This window comes from Staurois parvus, unplaced genomic scaffold (assembly GCF_062004578.1).
Source record: "Staurois parvus isolate SC_StPar_1 unplaced genomic scaffold, SC_StPar_1.0 ptg000472l, whole genome shotgun sequence".
NCBI lineage: Eukaryota > Metazoa > Chordata > Amphibia > Anura > Ranidae > Staurois > Staurois parvus.
The window spans coordinates 51,093-57,262 of NW_028318268.1; the positions used below are offsets into that span (position 1 = coordinate 51,093).

At 44.0% G+C, this 6,170-nt stretch overlaps 1 long non-coding RNA gene across 1 annotated transcript in view; it reads right to left on the bottom strand.

The window, feature by feature from the left end:
• The window catches only part of LOC149452430 (uncharacterized), a 35,920-nt gene extending 35,720 nt beyond the window's left edge, over positions 1 to 200 (bottom strand). Inside the window, exon 1 of the long non-coding RNA XR_016314866.1 lies at positions 2 to 200. This is a non-coding gene — a long non-coding RNA (uncharacterized LOC149452430). The remainder of the gene's footprint in view (position 1) is intronic.
• Positions 201 to 6,170: the final 5,970 nt, after the last annotated feature.

A 6,170-nucleotide genomic window follows, 5' to 3' on the forward strand; every position in this document is an offset into this window, starting at 1 on the left:
CCTTATAAATATCGTCCATTGTCTCGTCTCGGGATGAGGATTCTTCTTATCTTGCCCGCTGTCTAAAACTTCCTCTCTGTATCTTGCGTCTCATTAGCCATCGCGGATCCAGTGCTGCCAACTTTCTCAGAAATTGTTTTTAAGGAAACAGACAAAGCACTGACCTCGATTACACGACACAGTTTTGAAGTATATTAAAAAAAAAAAAAAAAAAGGCCTTTTATATGGAGGAAATCCTTCCCAGCATCTGCATATGAGCTGAGTACAGCTGCTTTTCCGGCTCCTCTGGGGTCCTGAGCTGAACAGCAAAGTGTTTTGCACAAATTGAGTCGCTGTGGGGACCTTAATTCCGCCCCGGGCCCTCCATTTAAATTTTAAACTAATCCAGTTTCTATGGATATATGTACTTTCTGTGCAAAGGATACAGCAGGCACCAGCAAAGAAGTTTTGTGTGTGTTTGTATGTGTGCGCCTTTTAATTCAATCACGGCATTTTAAAATGGATCTGGCTTGGTGATGTAATTGATGGTTTGTTTCCACTCGCAGGCTGCCAGCCCTTGATAATTATTCCTCTGGGAGAGACGGAGGTACTGTAAGTGCAATACAGCCTTCCATCAATACAAGAAGACTTGCTCTCCATAGCAACAGAAGGGATTCCAAAGTCTTTGCTGGTCCTGATGCTGCAGATTTTGGGAGATATGCTCCAGGTAGCAAAAAAGAAAAAAAAAAAAAGTGTCTGTTAAAAAGTCTTCGGGGGTTTGGCAAAAAAAAAAGAAAGAAAGAAAAAAACAAAATAACATGCAAATTAATATCAGTTACACCCACAGGGACCCGAGAGCAGCTGTGCAAAGTCCTCTATGTATCCTAATGAACAGAATAATCTGCTAGAATGGAAAATATCAACTGCCACTTTAAAGTGGAACCCCAAACAAACACAACTAGGCAAATTATTAGCCCGTTAAAAGATAAAACTAGAAAAAAAATGATGTTTTTTGCAATATTTTAATTCAGAGATTTCCATGTAGTACTTATTTTGTACCACAAGATGCCCTCAGTCTGATAGCCAGCATTACTCAACCTATTTCCTCTGAGCCCAAACTGTCCTGAACCTGCCCCCAGCCTGTGATTATACAGTGAAAAGGAGATGTAGCGCAGTGATGAGCTCATCTCTCTGTCACTCTGCCCTTTCCTCCTATGAGCATGCTCCTTGTCAGTCCATGAACTGATGGGCTCCTTCTGCTTCTAGTCTGAGCTGTGCTGTACAGGAACTGCAAAAGGCTGATACCACGTCAAATGCAGGTACTTATACTGCTTGTGTTTACACAATTTATTAAATGATTTATTAATGAGTACAGAGCTGCATTAATTTGTGACTTCGGGAGTTCAGCTTTAAACCTGAAAGAGCTATACAGTATATGTTTTTCCTTAGTAAAAAGTATCTAATGTGATCACAGAAAAAGGAGAGTAGTCACAGCTATCTGCAATCTTTATTGGTATACAGTGCCTTGAAAAAGTATTCATACCCCTTGAAATTTTCCACATTTACAACCAAAAACGTAAATGTATTTTATTGGGATTTTATGTAATAGACCGACACAAAGTGGCACATAATTGTGAAGTGGAAGAAAAATGATAAATGGTTTTCAGAATTTATTACAAATAAATATATGAAAAGTGTGGTGTGCATTCATATTCAGCCCCCCGGAGTCAATATGTTGTAGGACCACCTTTCGCTGCAATTACAGCTGCAAGTCTTTTTGGGGATGTCTCTACCAGCTTTGCACATCTAGAGAGGGATATTTCTGCTCATTCTTCTTTGCAAAATAGCTCAAGCTCTGTGAGATTGGATGGAGAGCGTCTGTGAACAGCAATTTTCTTGCCACAGATTCTCAGTTGGATTTAGGTCTGGACTTTGTGCCATTCTAACACATGGATATGCTTTGATCTAAACCATTCCATGTATGTTTAGGGTCATTGTCCTGCTGGACCTCCGCCCCAGACTCAAGTTTTTTGCAGACTCTAACAGATTTGTTTTCTAAGATTTCCCTGTATTTGGCTCCACCCATCTTCCCACCAACTCTGACCAGCTTCCCTGCTGAAGAAAAGCATCCCCACAACATAAAGCTGCCACCACCATGTTTCACAGTGGGGATGGTGTTCAGGGTGATGTGCAATGTTATTTTTCCGCCACACATTTGCTTTTAGGCCAAAAAGTTTAATTTTGGTCTCATCTGACCAGAGCACCTTCTTCCACATATTTGCTGTGTTCCCCACATGGCTTCTTGCAAATGGGACTTCTTATGGCTTTCTTTCAACAATGGCTTTCTTCTTGCGACTCTTCCATAAAGGCCAGATTTGTGGAGTGTATGACAAATAGTTGCCCTGTGGACAGATTCTCCTACCTGAGCTGTAGATCTCTGCAGCTCCTCCAGAGTTACCACGGGCCTCTTGGCTGCTTCTCTGACTAATGCTCTCCTTGCCCGGCCTGTCAGTTTAGGTGGACGGCCATGTCTTGGTAGATTTGCAGTTGTGCCATAGTCTTTCTATTTTCAGATGATGGATTAAATAGTGATCTGTGAGATGTTCAAAGCTTGGGATTTTTTTTTATAACCTATCCTTGTTTTAAACTTCTCCACAACTTCCTCCCTGACCTCTCTGGTGTGTTCCTTGGCCTTCATGATGCTGTTTGTTCACTAATGTTATCTAACAAACCTCTGAGGGTGTCACAGAACATTTGTATTTATACTGAGATTAAATTATACACAGGCAGACTCTATTTACTAATTAGGTGACTTCTGAAGGCAATTGGTTCCACTAGATTTTAGTTAGCGGTATCAGAATAAAGGAGGCTAATTACAAATGCACGCCACACTTTTCAGATATTTATTTGTGAAAAATTTTGAAAACCATTTATCATTTTCCTTCCACTTGACAATTATGTCCCACTTTGTGTTGGTCTATCACATAAAATCCCAATAAAATACATTTACATTTTTGGTTGTAGCATGACAAAATGTGGAACATTTCAAGGGGTATAAATACTTTTTTAAGGCACGGCACATACAAAAAAATTACACCCCAAATACATTTTGCTATTCCACCTGAGTATGGCGATACCACATGTGTGAGACTTTTTCTCAGCCTGGCCACATAGAGAGGCCCAACATCCAAGTAGCACCTTTAGGCATTCTAAGGGCAAAAAGTACACGTCTAATTTCCTGAAAACCTATCCTGTTTTTCAAAGCCTTGGAGCACCAGGAAAGTAGAAACACCCACTAAATAATCCCATTTTGGAAAGCAAGCTCTCCAACTTATTTTTTTTTTCAAGGTATAATAAGTCTTTTGAACATGTTATTTTTTTTCCACAAGTTTTAGAAAAATGTTGAAAGAAAATGGAAATATGTTATAAGTGGACAACTTTGTGTAAAAAAACATTTTCAACACATAGCATGTACATACCACAAATTACACACCACAATACATTCTGCTACTCACATGTGTGAGATATTTCCACAGCCTGGCCACACAGAGAGGCCCAGAAACTGAGTAGCACCTTTAGGCATTCTAGGGGCAAAAATTACACATCTAATTTCCTGACAACCTATCACACTATTGAAAGCCCTGGAGCACCAGGAAAGTGGAAACACCCACAAGATGACCTCATTTTGGAAAGCAAACAATCCAATGTATTTTTTTGTGAAGCATAATGAGTTTTTGAACATGTCATTTTTTTCCACAAGTTTTTGGAAAATGTGGAAGAAAATTAAAATGTATTTTTTTTTTAACACAAAGTTGTCAATCTACAAGATTTTTCTAACAAACAGCATAATGATACATAAGAAGTACACACCAAAATACAATCTGCTATTCCTCCCAATTATGGGGATACCACATGTGTAAGACCTTTTCAATGTCTGAACAGATTATGTACCCAACATTGCAACCTGTGTAACACAGAAATCAACAAACACTGTATAGAAAACAATGTAAAATAAATATTACCTGTGGTTTGAGGAGAGCATTAGCCCAGGAAGCAGGCAGAGACGTGGCCACCAACAGCCAAAGGAATCTTCCAGGCAACAGGCAGGAACAATATGCTCCATAAACATGCCAGAGTCAATACATGCAGCAGGCTGGCATCTAGGCAGCAGGCAGGAACAACTCCATAAAAAGTCCTTGGTCAGTACAGGCAGCAGGCAGAGATATGGTCAGCACAGTCAAAGAATTGGTCCAGGCAGCAGGCAGGAACATGGCCCATAAAAAGTCCTGGGTCATTGCAGGCAGAGATATGGTCAGCACAGTCAAAGTATTTGTCCAGGCAGCAGGCAGCAACATGGCCCATAAAAGGTCCTGGGTCAATACAGGCAGTAGGCAGGGATATGGTCAGCACAGCCAAAGCATTGGTCTAAGCAGCAGGCAGGAACATCAGGCTTAGGGCCTCGGTTAGGTGGGACCAGGGCACAGGGATAGGTGCTTTGTCCCGCCAAATCTCTTCAAAGGCTCCGAACTAACAGACCCTGAATTACAAAACCTGGAGAAAACCAAAAACTGTTTTTCTCTACTCAGAAGCCAGATGTGAGACCCCTGTGTTATTTTGAATACCACTACTACAGTAGCAGGGCAAAAGATCAATCCAAGTGGCAGGCAAAAAATATGGTTGAATGACAGGTCGAGGTCAGTGCAGGAAAAGGCAGAAACATGATTGATAAACAATTCAGACGACAAGCAGATGCAAAGTCAATAAACAGGCCAGGGTCAGTTCAGGTGGAAGGCAGAAATGTGGTAGAAAAACAATGCAGACGGCAGGCAGAGGCATAGTCGATAATCAGGACAAGGTCAGTTAAGGTGGTAGGCAATGGCATGGTTGGTTAAGGCAACAGGCAAATGAAAAGCAGAGATATTGAAAATGGGGAAATGGCAGGCTGTTAGAAATATGGGCTAATAATTTAGTGATGTGTGAAAACATCAGAAGCAGTCTCTGATGCGTAGGCCAGCTTGGGAAGGACATTGGGGACAATAAAAAATGGTGTCTTTTCTAACTCCCCCTCTGCGGCTGTGTGACGTGTACTCTGCTGATGGTGGCTGTGTGACGTGTACTCTGCTGATGGCGGCTGTGTGATGTGTACTCTGCTGATGGCGGCTGTGTGACGGGTACTCTGCTGATGGCGGCTGTGTGACGGGTACTCTGCTGATGGCGGCTGTGTGACGGGTACTCTGCTGATGGCGGCTGTGTGACGGGTACTCTACTGATGGTGGCTGTGTGACGGGTACTCTGCTGATGGCGGCTGTGTGACGGGTACTGTGCTGATGGTGGCTGTGTGACGTGTACTCTGCTGATGGCGGCTGTGTGACGGGTACTCTGCTGATGGCGGCTGTGTGACGGGTACTCTGCTGATGGTGGCTGTGTGCCGGGTACTCTGCTGATGGTGGCTGTGTGACGGGTACTGTGCTGATGGTGGCTGTGTGACGGGTACTGTGCTGATGGTGGCTGTGTGACGTGTATTTTGCTGATGGTGGCTGTGTGACATGTATTCTGCTGATGGTGGCTGTGTGACGGGCGCTCTGCTGATGGCGGCTGTGTGACGGGTACTGTGCTGATGGCAACTGTGTGACGGGTACTGTGCTGATGGCAACTGTGTGACGGGTACTCTGCTGATGGCGGCTGTGTGACGGGTACTTTGCTGATGGTGGCTGTGTGACGGGTACTCTGCTGATGGCGGCTGTGTGACGTGTACGGTGCTGATGGCGGCTGTGTGACGTGTATTCTGCTGATGGTGGCTGTGTGACGGGTACTCTGCTGATATTGGCTGTGTGACGGGTACTGTGCTGATGGTGGCTGTGTGACGTGTACTCTGCTGATGGTGGCTGTGTGACGGGTACTTTGCTGATGGGGGCTGTGTGATGGGTACTCTGCTGATATTGGCTGTGTGACAGGTATTCTGCTGATGGCGGCTGTGTGACGTGTACTGTGCTGATGGCGGCTGTGTGACGGGTACTCTGCTGATATTGGCTGTGTGACGGGTACTCTGCTGATGGTGGCTGTGTGACGGGTACTCTGCTGATGGTGGCTGTGTGACGGGTACTCTGCTGATGGCGGCTGTGTGACGGGTACTCTGCTGATGGCGGCTGTGTGACGGGTACTCTGCTGATGGCGGCTGTGTGACATGTACT